General features: G+C 42.7%; 1 protein-coding gene across 18 annotated transcripts in view; it reads right to left on the minus strand.

The window, feature by feature from the left end:
- Positions 1–23,461, minus strand: part of LOC112225183 (bromodomain adjacent to zinc finger domain protein 2B) — an 83,607-nt gene that overhangs the window by 53,220 nt on the left and 6,926 nt on the right. For 17 of the 18 annotated variants that reach the window (XM_024388891.2, XM_024388888.2, XM_024388893.2 and 14 more), the window contains exon 2: positions 18,259–18,302. The exons of the other annotated variant lie outside the window; for it this stretch is intronic. The gene's annotated coding sequence lies outside the window, so the exon portion shown is untranslated. The remainder of the gene's footprint in view (positions 1–18,258; positions 18,303–23,461) is intronic. 18 annotated transcript variants of the gene reach the window in all.

The following is a 23,461-nucleotide window of genomic DNA, read 5'->3' on the forward strand; positions in this document are numbered from 1 at the left end:
TCAGTAGAAAGGCCTCTTTAGTGTCTTAAGTTTTCATAACCGTGACCTTAATTGGGGCGGCAGGTTAGCCTAGTGATTAGAGCGTTGTAAGTTCAAATCCCTGAGCTGACAAGGTACAAATCTGTCGTTCTGCCCCTGAACAGGCAGTTAACCCGCTGGTCCTAGGCCATCATTGAAAATAAGAATTTGTTCTTAACTGACTTGCCTAGTTAAATAAAGGTTAAAAAACAATTATATATATATCAAAACACAATAATGTTGAAGTAAAAGTCTCCTGCCATCTAATATCATCACGTATTTAGTTTGAGAAATGTTTCTGCCTTCTGTAAGTTTAAGAAACACTGCCTCCGTTATCAAAACCACATATCTTTAAGATACTTTCTAATTTCTCTCCTCATGAGGATAATGAAAGTTCACAGAAGTAACAAGTAAAAGGTAGACCTATCAATTAGTGTTTTTACTGATACAGCCATCTATGAATTATTAAGTGATTAAAACTCAATGTCTGCAAATGAATTGGCTACGCTGGGAAATCATAGTAGTCACAAACCAGTTAGGTTCATAGTACATTAAAGAAATGTAGAGTATTGTTCAGTAGAGTACAGCACCGTATACTAGTGTAAAGAAGAGTATAGGTCCTAGTTCAGTACAGTACACAGAGTACAATTGAGTTGAATACACTATAATGTACTCTACTGAATTCTAAGGTTCTGTGCTGTACTCTGATGTCCAGATGTGGTCTGGACCAACCACATTTGGTCTTGTTTGGGGGCAGAGCTCATTAAAATAATAGCCCGTGTGTAGAATAATACCCAAATATGCAACAGGAGGATATTGCATATTTCTACCTTTGTGTACCTGTTTAGGATACATCACCATGAAGAGAATGGCATTCTGTATTTATGTGTAGTACAGATCAAAATATACTTTTTTTCAAAGTCGATGTGTCATGTCATAGCTGACACCCCATTCTTTCTGCAGAAATCGTCAAATCTAAATTTGGAGCCGATATTTAAGAGCTTTTGGAAAACATGGACGCAAAAATCTGCAAAGTTGTTCCAGTAAATGTGTTTTTGTAAAAGTGTCAATTCTTAAAAGTAGTCCTTGAGCATAGAGTTGTGTGGTTTGTTAAACTTTGATTTCAAAAAGGTTTGTGTTTTGCATACATCTCACACAATTCCGTAACCGTGGAATTGCCACCATATAATCTTATGATCTTAAAGACAAAACTGATACAAAACTCCTACACTGAGCCGCTTTGTAGATATGGGCCCTGGCCTGCATAGCTACAGATGCCCCAGTTTGATTAATCTATATAATTTAGAGAAGGAAAGAGTCAGGGCATAGCCTTGGTGGTACCTCACACCTGTCAAAGACAGATGTTACGTGTAAATCAACTTGAACCTCCAAAACAACAATAATTTTTCCCCCCCGCTGTAAAGCATCACAGAGACAGCTGAACTTTATTTGGCAACCAGAGATGTTAAAGGAAAGAAAAGCGTTGCTCTTTTTTCAACAAATAGGGGATTCCTCAACACCAAAAGTGGAAATGGGTAACAATAATTTACTCCAGGACACTCTAAAAATAGATAAAAACTACATCGAAATTATGATGGACCTATATGTTTTCAACTGCCCTTTTTCTGCTTTTGACAAACAAATCGGTCCGGGGAGAGAGAAAAAAAATCTGCGTGGCCCTCTGCTGAATTTTGAAATCCCGGTGTGGCCCTCGAGCCTAAACGATTGCCCGCTGCCGCTCAATCACAGATACAAACTTGAACAGGAAATAGACTTGTTAGGATACGTCAATAAAATAATAACAAACAGTTAGGGCAGTGTTATTAATGCTATGCAGGGCCTATCCATTCAAATAGCTGAGCCAAGCAAATGTTGGTACAAAGACCGATCAGAGGAGATAAACCAGACTATCATTAATAGTGCTTCTACACCTGCATTGCTTGCTGTTTGGGGTTTTAGGCTGGGTTTCTGTACAGCACTTTGAGATATCAGCTGATGTACAAAGGGCTATATAAATAAATTTGATTTGATTTGATTAACTACCACTGAGAAACACAGAGAACATGTTCAAGCAACAGCTGAGCAGATCACTGTAGGACTAGCTGCTATCAAAGACAAATACAATTTGAGAGCAGATTTGGAATAGGGTGCTTTTTCCAGGTTATTTTGACATGCAAAACAGAAAGCAGAAACCAGGCTGCTGCCGTCACTGCACTGCACTTCCTGATCTGAAAAGCAGAGAGGCTGCTGTACACCTTTCAGGCATCAGGCCACAGCAAAAAAAAGAATTATTATTTTTTTTTTAAACACGCCATTATGTGAGCTCTCCAATATCCTGGATTCCATTCGTCTCCGGACGAGAGCCAGCGAGTCATGTGGCGCATGCAACCTCTGTCTGCACTGTGTTTCTGGTAGCCATTAAAACGAAAAGTTAATCAGACAGTGGTGTCAGAACCTTACCAGGTAATACTATGAACCATTATCATCTGTAGTGAATTTCTCAAGCTTGGTCCCATACTTAGCTGTGTTTTACAATAACATAGGCCTGGTGGTCTGATTATATTTTCCCGGTCATGCTGTTCAGTTTCTCAAATAATAGACCGTCATATTTCAAAATCCTTTATTCCTTACAGAAGGAAAAACGAAGTACAAAAGATTGGAGACTGAAAGAGGAAGCAGCAGAGAACAGAGAGTTGATTTAATATTGCTCCAAAACACCTGAAAGTCATAGGAGAGTTAACAGTGAGGCGCGTGTGTGTGTGCAGCTGTGGCTTTTTACACAGTGTATTCAGGGCTGAAAGAGTCACTTGGGATACTCAAGACTATTTTTATTTTGATGAATGTGCAGAGAAAATAACTAATTTCCTGTCTGCCTCTGAGCCATCTTCAAAAAAAAAAAAAAAAAATTAATGAATTACATTTTTAAAAAGCGCTTGTCTCTGCTAAACTAACATTGCCATCATCCCAGTATGCATCTCTGGGTCTCAGTGCTCTAATTCATATCCTAGCTAAAATGTGTAGCCTAATACGACTGTCTCTAGTGTTGGACACTGCTGAACGCTCTACCGGCTTAGAAGGCTATAAAATGTCCATCTTAATATTTCATACGGTAGATCTGAATTCAGCCTTCTTGTCTAGAATTCTTTATCCAACACTGTCGGATTCAGCTTCATCAAACTAGAACTACAAATGTCAAGGATTCATATGAATTGGCAAAAAGAAATCAATCACAAGGACTTGGTCCTTTGCAAGCAGAGGGACAACATAAAAACAGCCTACTTCAGATCAATAGAACATGACAAACGATGTCTGTAAATCATAAATACTCACAGCTCTACTATAGGCCAATAAACCTTTATGTAGTTGCTTGTGAGCGAATCCAAAAAGCTTGTTTTTACCTTGACAGAGGCATGTTACTAAACCTGTTTAAAGCAGTGCTGCCTGATGGCATAATGATATGTTTGGCTGTGGACTTGGACAGAGCCCACATCTTCCCCCACATTACCAGATTTCTGAGAATGACGCTACGGTGAGTAGGCCAATCTAGCCCATTCATTTCCACCCAACATCTCTGACTACTTCACTGCTCAGTCACAGCTCTGTAAACAGATAGTCACATGGTTTTCCAGGTTAGACCTCGAAAGTGGTCTGGGATTTCTGATATGCATGCTAGGTCTAGGTGATCTCAGGGTAGAGGTGGGCACGTTACACGTACACGGGAACACACACAGACGGTACACACACACGAGCACACGCACCCTCTTACTTAGAGTGCACCCAACGCTCAACATTCACAGGACACCATCCTGGGGTAAGATGTCAAACTGCGGTGTGCTGACAGAGAGTGAAGGGCAGGCTGAAATGAATGAAGTGAATTCTCAGCAGGAGAGGCTCTGGCTGCTCAACACTCATTTGCATGCAAAAACATCAACTGGCACTCGTCTGTAACCTGTGACCACATAAAGCCTCACAATTCCTCTGAAGTCTCACTGCCCTCTCTGCCTTCCATAATACTCCCCTTCACTATCAGGGCAACACACCCCATGTTAACCCTTTCCTTGCCACAGAATCTCAGTGCAGTCAGTCATCACAAGGTGAGGAATATTCATTTCCCAAAGGCTTCCATCTGAATTAAAAAATAAAAAAATTATTTCACCTTTATTTAACCAGGTAGGCTAGTTGAGAACAAGTTCTCATTTGCAACTGCGACCTGGCCAAGATAAAGCATAGCAGTGTGAACAGACAACACAGAGTTACACATGGAGTAAACAATTAACAAGTCAATAACACAGTAGAAAAAAAAGGGGAGTCTATATACATTGTGTGCAAAAGGCATGAGGAGGTAGGCGAATAATTACAATTTTGCAGATTAATAACACTGGAGTGATAAATGATCAGATGGTCATGTACAGGTAGAGATATTGGTGTGCAAAAGAGCAAAAAAGTTAATAAATAAAAACAGTATGGGGATGAGGTAGGTAAAAATGGGTGGGCTATTTACCGATAGACTATGTACAGCTGCAGCGATCGGTTAGCTGCTCAGATAGCAGATGTTTGAAGTTGGTGAGGGAGATAAGTCTCCAACTTCAGCGTTTTTTGCAATTCGATCCAGTCACAGGCAGCAGAGAACTGGAACGAAAGGCGGCCAAATGAGGTGTTGGCTTTAGGGATGATCAGTGAGATACACCTGCTGGAGCGCGTGCTACGGATGGGTGTTGCCATCGTGACCAGTGAACTGAGATAAGGCGGAGCTTTACCCAGCATGGACTTGTAGATGACCTGGAGCCAGTGGGTCTGGCGACGAATATGTAGCGAGGGCCAGCCGACTAGAGCATACAAGTCGCAGTGGTGGGTGGTATAAGGTGCTTTAGTGACAAAACGGATGGCACTGTGATAAACTGCATCCAGTTTGCTGAGTAGAGTGTTGGAAGCAATTTTGTAGATGACATCGCCGAAGTCGAGGATCGGTAGGATAGTCAGTTTTACTAGGGTAAGTTTGGCGGCGTGAGTGAAGGATGCTTTGTTGCGGAATAGAAAGACGATTCTTGATTTGATTTTCGATTGGAGATGTTTGATATGAGTCTGGAAGGAGAGTTTACAGTCTAGCCAGACACCTAGGTACTTATAGATGTCCACATATTCAAGGTCGGAACCATCCAGGGTGGTGATGCTGGTCAGGCGTGCGGGTGCAGGCAGCGAACGGTTGAAAAGCATGCATTTGGTTTTACTAGCGTTTAAGAGCAGTTGGAGGCCACGGAAGGAGTGTTGTATGGCATTGAAGCTTGTTTGGAGGTTAGATAGCACAGTGTCCAAGGACGGGCCGGAAGTATATAGAATGGTGTCGTCTGCGTAGAGGTGGATCAGGGAATCGCCCGCAGCAAGAGCAACATCATTGATATATACAGAGAAAAGAGTCGGCCCGAGGATTGGACCCTGTGGCACCCCCATAGAGACTGTCAGAGGACTGGACAGCATGCCCTCCGATTTGACACACTGAACTCTGTCTGCAAAGTAATTGGTCAACCAGGCAAGGCAGTCATCCGAAAAACCGAGGATACTGAGTCTGCCGATAAGAATATGGTGATTGACAGAGTCGAAAGCCTTGAATTGGTACAGGGGAGATACTTTTACGTTGTGATAAAGATTTTCAATCTATGGACAGGCCTAACCATAACAGCAAATTAAACCATAAATCAAAATGGGCTAAATCGTGGAGTCGACTAGGCCTACCTTTAAAACACACATTTTAAGTCCTACAGAAATTTGTGCCACCTTTACTAACCAGACGAGCGACTTCACTATGTGTGTTTTGCTAGCAGGGCCAGGTTGATGGTGGATGGTGTGAAACAGAGCACCTTGCGCACACACACAGGAGTCGTGCTAATGGAAACTGCTCATCCACACACCCAGTTCCTGTTACAGCAGGCAAGTAGCACCTCACTAGGAAGTGCCCTCTGTGTGCTGTGTGCAGCAGGGCCTGAAACAGGGGAGGACAGATGCCTGACATCACAGGACAATCTCACCCTTAATACAGAAAGAAAATAACTACTCCCTCTTCAGTTCCAGGGTTTCACATCGACAACAATATCGAGAGCAAACGACACATAGGCATACACCTCTGTAGTCATTAGCTAAGCTACACTTAAAATGGGGGCTTGTATGCCAATATGAAATGGGCCTCGGTAGACTCAATTACTTTGACCACCTGTACTTAGAAATGCTATTTTTCAAGATGTTTCTTTGCCGTTGAGCTATAGCATTTTCCAAATATGAAGAATTTAATTTCTGACCGATTTTGAATGGGACCGTGAAACAATCAATTCATAGAGCACTTGTCAAAAATGGCGCATTAAATAGGGTGTCATTTGGGATGCGTTCTACGTCCTCTCATCTATGACAAGCAGTCGTGAGGCCTACTGGTGTGCCCCTCATCAGCTCCATGGCCAATGTGCCCAGTCAGTGCTGTTATCATTCTCTCACCAAGGACACACCACGGCCTTCCCTAAACACCACATTAGCCCAGTCAATACTATTCAGACCCGTTTTGCTTCTCCTATTGGAGATACAACTCAGCTCAGTTAACCTTGAGCAATTGTACAAGGCTTACTGTAGGAGGGGAATTTGGCAGCGAGTGAATTTAACAAGGGCGAGTCACTTCTGCACTAGAGCTTTGGTTGATTCCTTTCCAATGTGGGTAAATGGATCTCGATGATATCCATTTCATTAGATTGCTCTTGTGGAGTGAGACAGGAGGAGACAGGAGTCAGCCCTGCTGCTTGGCTGGCTGGCTCCGGTCATGCATTTGTAAATGTGAACGTAAAGTGGAACGGGTCCAGCTAACTGGCAGGTTAATCTGTCTGTGAAAGCTGGGAGCTGAAAAACACCACAGCAGTGGGCCAGGACACTGTACTGCATCAGCATTAAACTCACGTCAATTTTAAATGCTAGGTTTCACCCCTATTGACAAATCGTCAATATAGGCTAACGTGTATTCTGCCCTACAAAAGCAAAGTGTAGTAACTATGTAAAAAAGAAAAAAAAATATTATTATCAAATCTGATTTACGTATTTTTCTGTCTAGACAGACAGCAATTTTGGGTTCATAAATTCTGAATCTGATCAACTGGCTTGTTCTTGTTTCAGGACTCTCAATACCATATTAATATGATAATATACCTGGCCATTACAACAGATCAAAGATTTCTTGACCAAATTTGTAGTTACTGCACTTTGCCTTTATAGGGCGCATTTACACCAGATCTGTATCTAATGAATGAAGAGATGCACGTCTCTGCCTTAACAATGGGAGTCATCATCCCAAAGGCGGGAAGGCAGGCGAAAAACTTATCCAAAATAAGCCCATAGAAACACGCAAGCCTTATTTTGGACAGATTTTTGCGAGAGTGACAACTCTTGCTTCGCTTCTTCCTCTATGGTTTACACAGACACACACCAAGCCCCTCCGCCTGCCTCCCACACCAACAAAGTTGAGAGATCACATCTTCCTCTCTGACAAGCGGTTTCAACTCGCTATTTGCATTTGAGACTTGGTCCAACAGAAAATCGGTCATACGGAGACCAAAACTCATTGAGACATTTTACTGTAGAGGAGAAGTTACCTTTTCTAACGATACCCTTTTTATGTCTCAACTACTCAAAATTGCGCATAGAGCACACTACTAAAACGAGTGTATCAATTAACACCGATTCTGAAAGCATTTAAGCCAGAGGGTATTATGAGTTTAACAACATCTGAACAAAGTGGAAAGGCTAACATGCTTTTCAAACAGTTGGAGACAGACAGAACGGTGTGTTCATAACAATGCCACTGTTCAACCTTGTTAGCTAGCAAATAGATCCAAGTTGGCTAAACTTGAAATAGAAAAGATTAGCTGGCTAACCACTAGCATGTGGGATTGAGAGATTGTTGATGAGACCTCTTAATTTTCTATCACCTAATGCCTGCTACAAGAAGTTAGTCATTATTAGTAAATGTGCATTATGAATGTAGCTGAATTTGTAACAAAAAAATGACATTTTCATACACTTGAAAGCCTAATCAGTGATCATTGAGGAAACAAAAATGCAGGTTAAACTATTTTGATAATATAATACAATTATTAGTGGGTCTTATGTTTGTGGAAGGCTTATATTTAGCCTAGGTATAACTTCACAAGCATCGAATTCATTCCATTATTGCGGACTGTTTGAAATGCAATGGATTTGACCATTGAATTGTACAACTACGCTTATTTAGGAGATAACATTGTTTTTATATCGATATATATATATATTTTGTACAATTCTGTGAATTGGCCAGAAGTATTATTATTATTTTAATAATAATAATAATAATAATAATAATAATAATAATAATAATAATAATGATAATAATAATAATAATAAATGATTTTTAGGCCATACTGCATTAGTAGCAGCAATGTTTTTTGATGACAAAATCAAAAACAGGCCTGAGACATCTCACAGCTCACACAGACAACACTGGCACATCAACAGCCATGAAGAATGTTGTGATAATTGCGTTGTTCAGGCTACTCTATAACCCGTTAGGAATGCATTCATACGCCACCGTGATATATGGCCGAAAAGCCATACACAGAAACAGTTCCAAAAAGACAAAACAGTCACACTCACACAGTGGCGGAATAAACACACAGGCCTAACTATTGATTCAGCACCATGGACAGTTACTGCGAGTCAGAGCAGAGGAAACAGCCGCGGTGCCCCCGCTATTTCAGTGCTGCAAACAAATGCATGCTGAAACAAAGCGCCAATAGAAACAGTCAAACACAGCATCAAGTAATGTTAAAGAATAAGCAGCCCATTCAAAACTGTGCCATTCACCAGATCATTTGAAAACGAAGTCCATCCTTCAGTCCTTTATGAAATGGGTAATGCAGGGTCATTTGATTTTATATCCGAGAGAAGTACTTTCTCGATTGAGATCAAAGTCAAGGCTGACACTTGGGCCTGCCCAGTAGTTTTCCTGGAGTAAGTCTTGATCCTCTCAACTGAGTCAGCGGACACGGGAATAGTCAAGACCAGACAGGTAAGCAGATACAGTTGGTACATACAGTGGGGCAAAAAAGTATTTAGTCAGCCACCAATTGTGCAAGTTCTCCCACTTAAAGATGAGGCCTGTAATTTTCATCATAGGTACACTTCAACTATGACAAACAAAATGAGAAGGAAAAAAATCCAGAAAATCACATTGTAGGATTTTTTATGAATTTATTTGCAAATTATGGTGGAAAATAAGTATTTGGTCACCTACAAACAAGCAAGATTTCTGGCTCTCACAGACCTGTAACTTCTTCTTTAAGAGGCTCCTCTGTCCTCCACTCGTTACCTGTATTAATGGCACCAGTTTGAACTTATCAGTATAAAATACACCTATCCACAACCTCAACCAGTCACACTCCAAACTCCACTATGGCCAAGACCAAAGAGCTGTCAAAGGACACCAGAAACAAAATTGTAGACCTGCACCAAGCTGGGAAGACTGAATCTGCAATAGGTAAGCAGCTTGGTTTGAAGAAATCAACTGTGGGAGCAATTATTAGGAAATGGAAGACATACAAGACCACTGATAACCTCCCTCGATCTGGGGATCCACGCAAGATCTCACCCCGTGGGGTCAAAATGATCACAAGAACGTTGAGCAAAAATCCCAGAACCACACGGGGGGGACCTAGTGAATGACCTGCAGAGAGCTGGGACCAAAGTAACAAAGCCTACCATCAGTTACACACTACGCCGCCAGGGACTCAAATCCTGCAGTGCCAGATGTGTCCCCCTGCTTAAGCCAGTACATGTCCAGGCCCGTCTGAAGTTTGCTAGAGAGCATTTGATGATCCAGAAGAAGACTGGGAGAATGTCATATAGTCAGATGGAAACCAACATAACTTTTTGGTAAAAACTCAACTCGTCGTGTTTGGAGGACAAAGAATGCTGAGTTGCATCCAAAGAACACCATACCCACTGTGAAGCATGGGGGTGGAAACATCATGCTTTGGGGCCGTTTTTCTGCAAAGGGACCAGGACGACTGATCCGTGTAAAGGAAAGAATGAATGGGGCCATGTATCGTGAGATTTTGAGTGAAAACCTCCTTCCATCAGCAAGGGCATTGAAGATTAAACATGGCTGAGTCTTTCAGCATGACAATGATCCCAAACACACCGCCCGGGCAACGAAGGAGTGGCTTCGTAAGAAGCATTTCAAGGTCCTGGAGTGGCCTAGCCAGTCTCCAGATCTCAACCCCATAGAAAATCTTTGGAGGGAGTTGAAAGTCCTTGTTGACCAGCAAGGAGATCTGCATGGAGGAATGGGCCAAAATACCAGCAACAGTGTGTGAAAACCTTGTGAAGACTTACAGAAAACATTTGATCTCTGTCATTGCCAACAAAAAGGTATATAACAAAGTATTGAGATAAACTTTTGTTTTTGACCAAATACTTATTTTCCACCATAATTTGCAAATAAATTCATTAAAAATCCCACAATGTGACTTTCTGGAAAACTTTCTCATTTTGTCTGTCATAGTTGAAGTGTACCTATGATGAAAATTACAGGCCTCTTCTTTTTAAGTGGGAGAACTTGCACAACTGGTGGCTGACTAAATACTTTTTTGCCCCACTGTACCTCTCATTCTGCCTCTTCTGCCGGAGAAAGTGGAGGTCGTCGGCCGGGCTCCAACCCTCAAAGTCAGACATGGAGTACAACACTGAGTTGAGTTACAAAGATGGACCCATAGCTTTCCTTTAAACTTGAGAACGCAGAATTTTATCATTGTGCGATATTGTCTCTCTGCACTGCTGCTTGTTAAGCTGAAGGTCTACTCGTGTCCTCCATGTTAGGGCTCCCGAGTGGCGCAGCGGTTCTCAGGCACTGCATCTCAGCGCTAGAGGCGTAACTACAGACCCTGGTTCGATTCCAGGCCGTATCACAACCGGCCATGATTTGGAGTCCAATAGGGCGGCGCACAATTGGCCGAGCATTGTCCGGATTAGGGTTTGGCCAGGGTAGGCAGTCATTGTAAATAAGAATTAGTTCTTAACTGACTTGCCTAGTTAAATAAAAAGGTTAAATAAAAATAAAAACGTTTTTGAACTCGCCATAGCTCGCAGCTGTAAAGTTGAGTCTTGGTGGCGCAGAGCTGACTTCGTAACACTGAATATGTCTCTTTGAAAGCAGTACTGGCCCAGGTGACGTCTTGTCGGTGCTGAAGATGATGCAATCTCAGCAGTACAGCTTCTTGGTTTACTCACACCGTTATCCATAGATAACGCTCATAATCGTTATCCCTTTCTTCATTGCACCAATCCTGGCAGTGCTGGTGTTGGCCACTGCACAACATTTAACTTCTTGTTGAAAGTTAGTCTTGAAAAGGGTAACGCTAACAAATTAGCCACCACATTCCTCCTCGATAACACCTGCTACAGCCACTGGCATTGTGCGTGTGTGTGTCTCACGCACGCACGCACGCACACACACACACACACACACACAACAAAAGCATGGGGAAACTAGGCTATTGCTCAAGGAGTCAGTAGCAACATGTCTAGGCCTTCTCTGAAAGCCTAAAAAGGCCCTCAGGGTTCCCCACTGATGTTTTTGAATATTTTAGTTTCACTCTGTCATTGAGGTTAGTAACTACAATGTTGTTAATACATGTTCTCCTATCGCAGCCATTACACTAACTGCTTTAGCGTTTCCTTCCTGGGTTAGGAAGGACGCCTGTATCTTTGTCGTGACTGGGTGTATTGATACACCATCCAAAGTGGAATTAATATGTTCAATGTCTGCTTTTTTTTTTAAACCCATCTACCAATAGGTTCCCTTCTTTGCGAGGCATTAGGAAAACCTCCCTGGTCTTTGTGGTTGAAATTCCCTGCTCGACTGAGGGACCTTACAGATAATTGTATGTATGGGGAACTGAGATGAGATGGTCATTCAAAAAAATCATGCTAAACACTATTATTGCACACAGAGTAAGTTTGTGCAACTTATGTGACTTGTTAAGGGCTATGTAAATACATTTTATTTCATTTAAGCAAATGATTACTCCTGAAGTTATTTAGGCTTGCCATAACATAAAGACATTTTAAAAAAACATAATTACACTATGGGTATTGTGTGTAGATCAGTGACACAAAATCTCAATTTAATCTATTTTAAATTCAAGCAAGTAACAACAAAATGTGGAAAATGTCAAGGGGGTGAATACATTCTGAAGGCACTGTACAATGACAGCATCGGTCAACCATTCATTTGTACAACACATACATATTTGGTGGATTACACGAAAACCATAATATTCTTGCCTGGGAAAACAAGGCCAAATTAGCGAGAGCAACTTAACAACACTGCAAATTAGCCGACATCTGGAGTGAATGACAAAAATCCCTCGAATCGTATTAATTGTGACCATGAGGGCAGGCAGGAAAGGGGAAACAACGCTTCTTATTTGTCTGAAGGATGCCATCTAAATCCAAACATTTCCTCCTGAATATTCAGGCCAAGTGAATACAATATTCATTTTGCTGCAGGAGAACAGTTGATGCATAACAATGAGACCGGCTAATGAAATCAACCATCAAGCTGAAATACATACATATTAAACCAGGGTCTCAGTGTCACTCGCTTTTTTCCCCTCCATGGTTTGTTCTTTTTCCTCATTTCTTTCCCTGACCTTTCAATATTTTTGTCTTTCCTTGAATTTGCTCTCAGGTAAGAGTGATTATTGCATTTTAATGACGGTTTTATTCTGGGCATGTACACATAATCTCTGACTGCGTCTGAGAAAGCTTGCATTTTCTGACAGTATTAAGGTTGTTTTCACAAACAATGTATAAAAATAAAGGTTAGACAAGAAAATCCATTACTTTAAATATCATAAATTGACTGTGGTTGCCATTCTACTAAACGTCCGTTTGTGCCAAAAGAGTGTAAGCTTACTTATGCAATTTACTTCATTTATAACAGAGTGTTTAGGTAAATTAAGAAGCCTAATCCATTGCAAAAATTTAAAAAAATACAGAGAGTTTATCATAATTGTTCAACCAAACAAATACAGGGAACCTAATTACGAACAGTGTTTCTCCTATGCTTTGGCAAGAAAAAGATGCCGGTGTTGACATTTTGATTTCCGTGTAAACACTTGCATTCACACGTGTATTTAGTCGAGGATGGGACCAATGGGAGTGAGAGAACCAAAGCGCTCAACAGATTTTTCCTACTGCATCTAGCATTTTGCTAGACTGGTTGGTTGAGAAGGCCTGACTAAAATAGCTGAACACTAGGCTACATTTTAGACAAAACACGTAGCCTAGTAGTAAGTCATTAAATTACAGGTCCCTTTCAGGGCCTTATCCTTACACAGCACCCACAACAATGCCCGTTCTGACTTCATATACAGATATTTCCCTTAAAAATGGCACATTCCTAGTAAACAAAGGGAGGGGTTAACTGATCAAAGTGCGAGGCAGTGGTGGAAGGTCAGCCCCCACCAGCCAGCTGAAAGAGCTGATAGGGAAAACAGCCACCGTACTCCAGTGCTGCCATTCCTCCTCCCTGACAAAGACTCCATCTGCCACTGAGCCATTCGTAGCCTCAGAGTCAGAATATCAATGATTCCCAACCATTCTGCAAGTCTAGCGTTCACCTTGGTATCACCTCTACGCACGTCTGAGGCGCTGACGTTACAGATCTCCACTCTGTAGGCAGCAGTGCACTGCAGGCAGCCAGCCCAGCACGGCGCAGAGCAGAGCACAGCCTTCATCCAGCTAAGTGGCATTTATGCAGCTCCTGGTAGGAGAGCATTTTATTAGCATCGATATCGTTGGAGCCTTTCTAGATTGGTGTTCCGGGCCCTGCGAGATTTCCAACGCATCTGAATTCACACTCAAATAGTAATAAGAGGGGATTGGGGTCGGGAGGATTTAAATCATGCCAACGTAACGAGAGAGTGGAATGCTTTACCTGCAATTTACAGTGGTTTCAGGGAACACCGTCTGTGTGAAAGGATTTTCATTTTGCAGTGCAAAGTGTGTGGTGTGCATTTTACCAGCCCTCGGAGGCGGTAAAGAGGGAGAGAGAAGGGGGGAATCCCTGGTCTCTGCTGAAGTACCAGTGCCAGCATTAAGAGGAAGGCAGGCAGCTGGCCCTAACAACCCAATGATACTAAAGAAAATTCAATTTTCCCCTTCACCATCTGCACACCAAACCACAGAGAGGCACTTATGACCCTCCTCTGCTTCTATACCTCCCAGTGTAGACCACGCCAGAGCTGTTCCAAGACCCTGTCTTCCCTGACCCCTCACCCCCGAGGGGAAACATTGTGATTAGTTATAGTTTATTGACAACAAATTAGCCTCTGTGGTGGGCGCAGCTGGACCGGAGCTCATCCCTCAGCTTCAAATACCGATTCTGTAATTACTTCCCTCACGTTCTCAGTTATATCTTATACCACTGCTTTTAACAAAAGGGGAACTGCACACAAATCCAATCATGGCCAGAATGAGGCATGGAAATTCCCTGATGCCCAATTGCCTCAATGGGGCTGTTTCTCTTTCTCATGTCTATTCCTCACGGTCTCCAAGCCCGTCTCAACATGACTCAGAGAAGGAAAAAGATAACACACTGGGCCCTGTACCAAGCACACGTTAGTCAAACTAAATGTTTCTACTGGCTTTGTTTCAAGTCGGTGATACCGTCGCCTGGGGGGCTCCTGAAATCAGGCCGGGTGTCTGTGCTGAACAGGGGGGATGGAGGGGTGAGGATGAAGAGGGGAGGGGGACGCGAAACGCCCCGGGAATGGTGCGGCTGTGTACGCAGCAGAGGGCTTGAACACCGAACGGGGGGGGGGTCAGTGGGATCTATCCTATCTGACAGCACTTAAAGCAGGCTGTAAGTGACCCCCTCCCTCCAACCTGATCCCTGTGGAGCACAGCCCCCCTGACCCCAGCCACCAGAGACACAAATCCCCTGCCTCCCTCCATCTCCACCCTGGCCCTCCTGCAGTCATCCTCAGCCTGGCTGCTTTTAAAGCCCACTCATCCACCTAGGCCCGATGGCCTCCAAATGGCTTCTGTCCATCTGCAGATGGATGGCTCGCTGCGGATTATCTACAATCACTTGGTAAATTGAACGGCAGTGTGCTTCATTAAAAAAGGTACATACTTTTCTGCTGTATTTGCCCTTCAGGAGACAAATATTCAGCTCCGTTTGCGCAAACATTAGCGGCGAGGCTTGCATGCGCCACATTCACACAGGGGAGATGAATTGAGAGGTTGACACCCTTTTAATGGACACGCGATATCTAACGTCTCTGCAGAAGATCGCAGGATGAATTCATTCCGCGAACGCATTGAACAAACGATGCAGCGAGGCCAGATGAGAAGTCACTAAGTTGGACTTCTCCCAATCTCCAAAGTGCATTAAAGCTGCTGGGGATATTGGTCCACCACACCACAGCACGTTTGTTGACAATTAGCAAGTTACAAGGTAGCGTAAAACAGAGGCGTTCAGTGCCGTATGAGGTTACCAGGCGTGTTGCATGCATAATTCACAAGAGTCTAAAGCGCCACTGATGTGTCCCATAGACGTCGCCTTAGAGAGAACGGTCGGCACCAGCTCACATTTGTAGGACGGCATCTGGCGTGCTGCGTCAGGGATTGCCAAGAGCCTCGTCTACTAACGGCAAAATCATTTCAAATCAACAAAAAATTTAAATCACATTTTATTGGTTACATTCATGTTTTGCACAGATGTTATTGCGGGGTGTAGCGAAACGCTTCTCACGCTAGCATCCTTTTTCAAACCTCTTGATATGCTGAGAGGTCGAGATTGTTAGGTTTGTGAGCAGAGTTTCCCCTTACAGCTCACTCGCTCAAAGATCACAATGAATCTATGGGTTTATTCTTAATATGAAGGTTTAACTGAATGAATGGCCTAGGTTAAAATGTTGGCATAAGCCACAGTGTGTAACCTAACTGGCATGTGAGCAAACAGCACTAAAATCAAAAGGGGGCGACAAAGTTTGGTTGGAGGATCCCAGCAGTATAATAACAGATCTGTAACCCATTAACATTCTGGCTGTAGGACAGGAGACACAGGCAGGGCGTCTGGGGTGGCTGGCTGGGCTGATGCAATCCATTTTGAAGTCCTTGCATCTCGCAGCCCGGCTGCCCACTGCTCGTGACCTTTAGGGTTTGGTCTCCTCTCCATGGACTTCGCCTGCTATTGACTATCTGTCTGTGTCCCGAATGGTATCCTCTTCCCTTCACAGTGCACTACTGTTTTGACAAGGGCCAATAGGCCTCTGTTCCTTACACAAGGAATAGGGTGCCATTTGGGACATACCCTCAGTCATTCAAACACCACACGGTCCCAATGGAATGGAGGTGGGGCTCCCTGCTTAAGAGGACTCCTTGGAATACACCTCGCTTTGACTACACTTCCTGATCGCCATGAGTCCTACCTCACGACAGCTCTGTTCTGTCCAGGATGTCTTGAGATCTACGTAGGTTAATACCTGGTGTTGTAGTAGATTGATACCACCTAACAGTATCCCGTGAGGCGTTATGATACAACTTTGACAGGAATTCTTTCATCACCATCTCTCTCGCCTCATCCTCCCTATCCCGTGGAAGGGAGGAGGAGGAGCAGGGCTGAGGTGCCAGTATTTACTACCACATCATATTACACAGCCCCAGCAATCTGTTAGCCACTCAGGCCCGTCGCAGAATACACCTCTTTCAAGCCACACTGTTAACCGTAGGAGGACATCAATATAAAAAAAATTAAAAAGGAGGGATAGAAAAACTCCCTCCCCCATCTAACACACCCACGGGGGGCTGTAAAACACCAGTCGATAGGGCACCACCCCCTCTTCGCCTCTCCTGATCTACCCACTTCCCCCTCCAGTCTCCTCAGTAGTAAGAGCAGGAGGAGAGTCAGGCTTCTAGTTAAACTACAGGTTACTGATGACTTTAAATAAATCCTGGGAGGTTTCCATTACACACAACCTGGGCAGGATCAGAATCCGGGGTTGATGGGATTCCTCTCCTCATTTCCCGTTGCCATTCAAACTCTGTTTGTCCGGAACGCTGTGGGTGACCCGTCTCCTGGCAGATCGCACACAAAGATTCTAACAGGCTTTTTCCTCATGATCACAAAGTGGCCCGATGCATGTCACCACACTTAGTTTTCAGCATATCGACTCCAGTAGAAAATAACATGTTGCCTATAGTTACTTTGCATTGCCCTTTTACTTTCAACCCTCCACATTGCACATTTGAAATACTGCAGAGAAAGAAAAACAGGTCTGTGACAAACTGTTTTGGATGAAAGTTTCTCATTGAAGACTGGAACAGTGAATGTTCCAGATAGAACAACAAGCCTTGGCTAGTAGCCCCGAGGTACGACGGGCAGCCAAGTGGAAAGGAGAAGTCCAGCGATAACACTGTCCTGCTATCAGTGACACACTAGATACCTGATACCACCTGATCTTTCTCTGACGGCTGAAAAACCAGTTCAGAAACCAATGACTTCCAAAATGCTGATGTATTTACAATAACACCACAGAGGTTTGCGTGATTCCGACATCGAAGGGCTTCGAGACGTTACTCGGGAGAGGAAAGTCAGACTGTCTGATAGGAGTGGAGCTGAAGCTTTCAGATCCCTCCTGACATCTTCTGGGGTGCAACACTACACAATTTACAGAGGCAGCCATGCAACCACTGTTCAAAGCTTCTGTATGCAAAGTGACTCACTTTCAAATTCAAAACAAAGTCAAAAGGACAGCTCAAACTCTACCAATTACCCCAATTTGGTTGACAGTAATTTATTTTAGAAATAGCCAAAAGTAAAAGAATGCTTCTTTTCATACATGTTATGAAACGTCGACATGCTAATTCTATGCAAGACGGCGAACTAATTAGAAATTCGCAAACTGAAAGCAAAGTGTAATGTAGCACAAACTAATTCCATTAAAGAGGACCTCGTTAAATCTAGGCCTAATTGGAAAAATCTCTAATCCTATACCTAAATAATGCTTTAAATTGAAGACTTGTGCTTATCCAGTTAGCCTATCCTTTCATAAACTGATTTCTGGACACAATAATTACAACGGGGACTTCAAGACACAAACAGTAGGACCATATTGTTTACAGCTGCGATGGGTGATTAGAACGCAGACAACGTGACCAAACACTTACTGTTCGAGAGGATCCTCAGCTCTGTGACATCACGGCTCTGCAAACTGAAAAAGAAGACAACAGTCAGCTTAATTGCTTTATTTTATTGATTTATTCATTCACCACAATTCCTGCCTGAAACTCCATTAAAATAAAATAAAAATGCTAATTTGGACAGGCTTATGGCCTGGGGGGGTATACCTTATGCATTCAAACGTCGGCTGGGAATCAAAGCCCTGCTGCTGCAACATGGTCATAGAACAGAGCAAACAAAACAAAGACGGGTGTATTTCAAACACGACAACAAATTTCAACTAAAATTGGAATACAACAGCACTTGCGTAAAGCGCTTCCAAACACTTCTGGCGAGCCAGCAAACGTCTTATTTTCATTTAACGTTTCCATCGGTGTTTGTCTCAATTTGAACGTGAAGTAAAACTGACGCAGTCTTCGTTAACACCCGCTGTCAGCAGCAGACTTAAGCGCCAATGATTTACAGCCTTGACGCATCACTCAAATTCCCCTAGTCCACAATGCAACATGTCTACAGGGCAACTGCAGGATCACACAGAGCCAAGGGAAACAGACAAGACTTGTGTTCATACTACAACAGACGATTATAGCAGCACAAACAATGAATGACAGCAAAAGGCCCAACATCAATGTTAGCGATCACATCAATGTTACGACAATGATTGTAATCATTTAAAAATGACTCAGTCTGTTTCTTTATATTAGACTAATTTATTTTCAACGTAAAAATGAAGAGGTGATGAACAACAAAGGCTTTCTATACTAACCTTTCAGTGCTCCCGGAGTAGCCTACAAATCACGACAAACTACTTTAAATTGGCAAGTATGGACACAGATCCCTAGGCTTGGACTAGCTAGGATTCATCTGAACCTAGGCCTGTGCCATATTACCTCAAACAACACGTCATTCACCTCTCGGTGCACTTGATCAGGGCCAACAGTTGCTTTCTGGACAATCCTCAGTGAGCACAGAGCGAGGTAAACAGGATGCTGTTAAAACTGCACTTGTGTCTTTTCAGCTCAGGAGGCAATTTGCTCTGACTGCTGCTGCTGTGGATGCTATGCCATTTCCTTATTTCCCTATCCTAGCAGATGCTTCACTCAAAATGGCTTCAAGCTAATTATGGGTACCTTAGGAGTGTGCCTCTACCTTCATTCACTCAAAGGATGGGTATCATTCACACACTAATTAGAGAAACATGTCTCCTCCTGCTACGGCTTGGTAACAAATCCATCCGGATTCACCCTTTGTCGATGGAGGACACATTCGGAGGATGACGATGTCCTCTTTTCGCTTCCTGTTTAGCATAACCTACCAGTACCTAACAGCATCTCAGGTTACACACCATAGAGCCTAGGCTAGTAGTAAGGTTTGACTGCCTGTAAACTCAGCGAAGAGAATAGTCATTGCGCCAAACCAAGTCATCCCATTAGTCGTCCATCTACAGTGAGGTTTATGGAGATTAAAAGCAGATGGGAAGAAGGAAAAAAACAGAAGAAAAGTCATGTTGACCTGTAGCCTATGAGAAAAACATAGGCTAATGACTTGTATCAAGTCCTAGGCTTAAGGGGTCTTGAATCATACTTTGTGGACATTGACCGACGGGACTAAGGAATGCATAGGCATTGGATGGGCTACGGTGCTGGTTAAGAAAACCAGACAAATCTTGAATAAATGGGCTACAGGCCAAAACTGAGGCCCTTGCAAAAGGTTTAAACAAAGTATGAGCTTATTCACAGAGTAAGTAGGTCATTGCATGTCATTTCAGCAAGCCATGACACCCACCATGTCAGATAGTTCTGAAATCCTTTCTGTAGTTAGAAACAGATAAGATTAGCATTCCTGAAACATTTTGTTAAAATATAAATTTGATCTAAGAAATTAAGCTAATTGATTGCACCCAAAATAGCCATCTTCATTTATAGGATTCATATAATCTTCAATAAATATAGTACATAACATCCAATTTCGACCATCATTCTTTGTAACAATGATTAAGACATCCAGTAAAGTCACCCACGGACCCCCAAGCCAACCCCAACAACCATTATGCCGGATCAGTTCTCTATGTTTGACATGTTAAAGATGTGACAAGTATTTTTTTTTCTCCTGTTCAGAGAAATTCATCATTGAAGTCACTTGCATTATTTCCATAAATTAGTGTGAAAGTGTGCCCACTGATGCCACAATAGGTGGTTTGTGGGCGACTCGTGACCATTTTATTGGAATCCTCATGTCTTATTCGTTGTTAGGTAGAAATATTAAAAGGGGGATACCTAGTCAGTTGTACAACTTAATGCATTCAACTGAAATGGGTCTTCCTCATTTAACCTAACCCCTCTGAATCAGAGGGGTACGGAGGGCTGCCTTAAATAGACATCCAAGTCTTCAGCGCCCAGGGAACAGTGGGTTAACTGCCTTGCTCAGGGGTCAGAATGACATTTTTACCTTGTCAGCTCAGGGATTTGATCGGGTAACCTTTTGGTTACTGGCCCAACGCTCCTACCCGCCAGGTTAATTAAGGTCCAAATCTGATGTTAGGTCAAATATTTATTGAAGATTATATGAATCATATAAATTAAAAATGGTAAATTTGAGTGCAATCAATTAGCTTATTTCTCAGAGATCAAATTATATTTTAACCAAAATAATGTTTCAGGAATGGTCATCTTTCTACACTATAGAAACTATTTCAGAACAATGTGATACGGTGGGTGTCTAAACCCTCTTTGTGCTTTTTTAGTTGTCATGAATCCAAGTTGACACAGATTCTATGGCCCAGCCAGCCACAAATCTTAAGTCATTACACTGTGCAGCAGGGTTGTCACGATACCAGTATTGAGATATACAAATGGTATCATGGCAAGTGGAAAAAAACATGAAGCAAACTGAATTTCTTGAGGAAAACAGTCCTAGTAGTGGAAAAAAAAGCAGCCTAATGTCATCCAGAATCACATGTTTATTTTCCAAGCTATAGCACACAATATTTTACATAAAGTAGGTTATTTTAAAAGGACCAACGAGTTTATTCTGCTTTGGGTTTTCCTTTTTTCCATGGAAAATCATGTATTGTAGTATCGCAATAGTGGTGTCAAATTGTATTTGTCACATGCGCAGAATACAACATGTATTACTGTGAAATGCTTACTTACAAGCCCTTAATTCTATTTAAGAAATTGCATTGTTGGTAAGAAAATATTTACTAAAATAAACTAAAGTTTAAAAAAATGTAAATCAAAAAGTAACAAGAAAATTGCATAACAATAACGAGGCTATATATAGGGGGTACCGGCACCGAGTCACTGGGCAGGGGTACAGGTTAGTAGAGGTAATTTGTAAAGTAACTATGCATAGATAAGCAGCGAATATCTGTGTAAAAAATATAAATAAATAAAGGGGGGGGCAATGTAAAAATTCCAGATGGCCATTTGATTAATTGTTCAGCAGTCTTATGGCTTGGGGGTATAAGCTGTTAATACTCTCGCCGAAGCATGTTCACCCCGATATTTACATGCTTTGTATGAGGAGCACGAGGGTATTACATGAGCGCCGCAGTTTTTAAGGAGCCTTTTGGCCCTAGACTTGGCGCTTTGGTACCGCTTGCCGTGCAGTAGCAGAGATAACTATCTATGAATTGGGTGACTGGAGTCTGACAATTTTTTGGGCCTTCCTCTGACACCGCAAGGAGATCTGGATGCCAGGAAGCTTGGCCCCAGTGATGTACTGGGCTGTACGCACTACCCTCTGTAGCGCCTTACGGTTAGTTGCCGAGCAGTTGCCATAGCAGGCCGTGATGCAACCAATCAGGATGCTCTCGATGATGCAGCTGTAGAACTTTGAGGATCTGTGGACCCATGCCAAATCTTTTCAGTCTCCTGGGGGGGGGGAATATGTTGTGCCCTCTTAATGACTGCCTTGGGGTGTTTGGACGATGATAGTTTGTTGGTGATGTGGACACCAAGGAACTTGAAACTCACAACCTGCTCCACTTCAGCCCCGTTGATGTTAATGGGGGCCTGTTCGGCCCTCCTTTCCTTATAGTCCAATCAGCTCCTTTGGTTTCCTCACATTGAGGGAGAGGTTTTTGTCCTGGCAGTGTCGGACCTCCTCCCTATAGGTGGTCTCATCGTTGTCGTCAGCAAACTTGATGATGGAGTTTGAGTCGCGTGAAGACACTTGCACACTCTGTGTGGAGTAAAGTGGTCTAGAGTTTGTTTTTTTCCTCTGGATGCACGTGTCATGCTGGTAGAAATTAGGTAAAACAGATTTAAGTTTGCCTGCATTAAAGTCCCCAGGTACTAGCATCGTTTCTGGATGAGCATTTTCTTGTTTGCTTATGGCCTTATACAACTCGTTGAGTGTGGTCTTAGTGCCAGCATCAGTTTGTGGTGGTAAATAGACAGCTACAAGGAATATAGATGAGAACTCTTGGTAGATACTGTGGTCTTCAGCTTATCATGCGGTATTCTACCTGAGGTGAGCAATACCGCAAGACTTCTTTAATTTTTTTTTTACACATGGCGCACCAGCAATTGACAAATAGACACACACCCTCACCCCTCGTGTTACCAGACATAGCTGCTCTGTCCTGCCAAAAAAAACAGAGAAGCCCGCCAGCTCTATATTATCCGTGTCTTCGTTTAGCCACGTCTCGGTGAAAGATGAGATATTGCAGTTTGTAATGTCCCGTTGGTAGGATAGTCTTAATCGTAGATCGTCCAGTTTGTTTTCAGATTATTGCACTTTGGCCACTAATACAGAGGGTAGGTGGTTTACCTACTCGTCTGAGAATTCATATGAGGCACTCTGCCCTCCTCCCCCTTTTCTTCACATGGATGACAGGGAGTTGGGCCTTATTCTCGACAAAGCAGTATATCCTTTGCGTCGGACTCATTAAATTTAAAAAATCTTTGTCAAGTTCAAGGTGAGTAATCTGTTCTGATGTCCAGAAGCTCTTTTAAGAGACGGTAGCAGCAACATTATGTACAAAATGAGTTAAACAATGCGAAAAAAAACAAAATAGCAAAGTTGGTTAGGAGCCCCTAAAATCCTACTATGTATGATGATAAAACCAACAGTCCTGCACAGCTGTAATGTTTTCCACATGCAGAAAAAACTACCAAAGTAATTTCTCACATTTCCACCAGGACAAACCATTCCCTGCCACGCTGGCATACAACATGACCAGAA

Source organism: Oncorhynchus tshawytscha, linkage group LG26, assembly GCF_018296145.1.
Source record: "Oncorhynchus tshawytscha isolate Ot180627B linkage group LG26, Otsh_v2.0, whole genome shotgun sequence".
In the NCBI taxonomy this organism is placed as follows: Eukaryota; Metazoa; Chordata; class Actinopteri; order Salmoniformes; family Salmonidae; genus Oncorhynchus; species Oncorhynchus tshawytscha.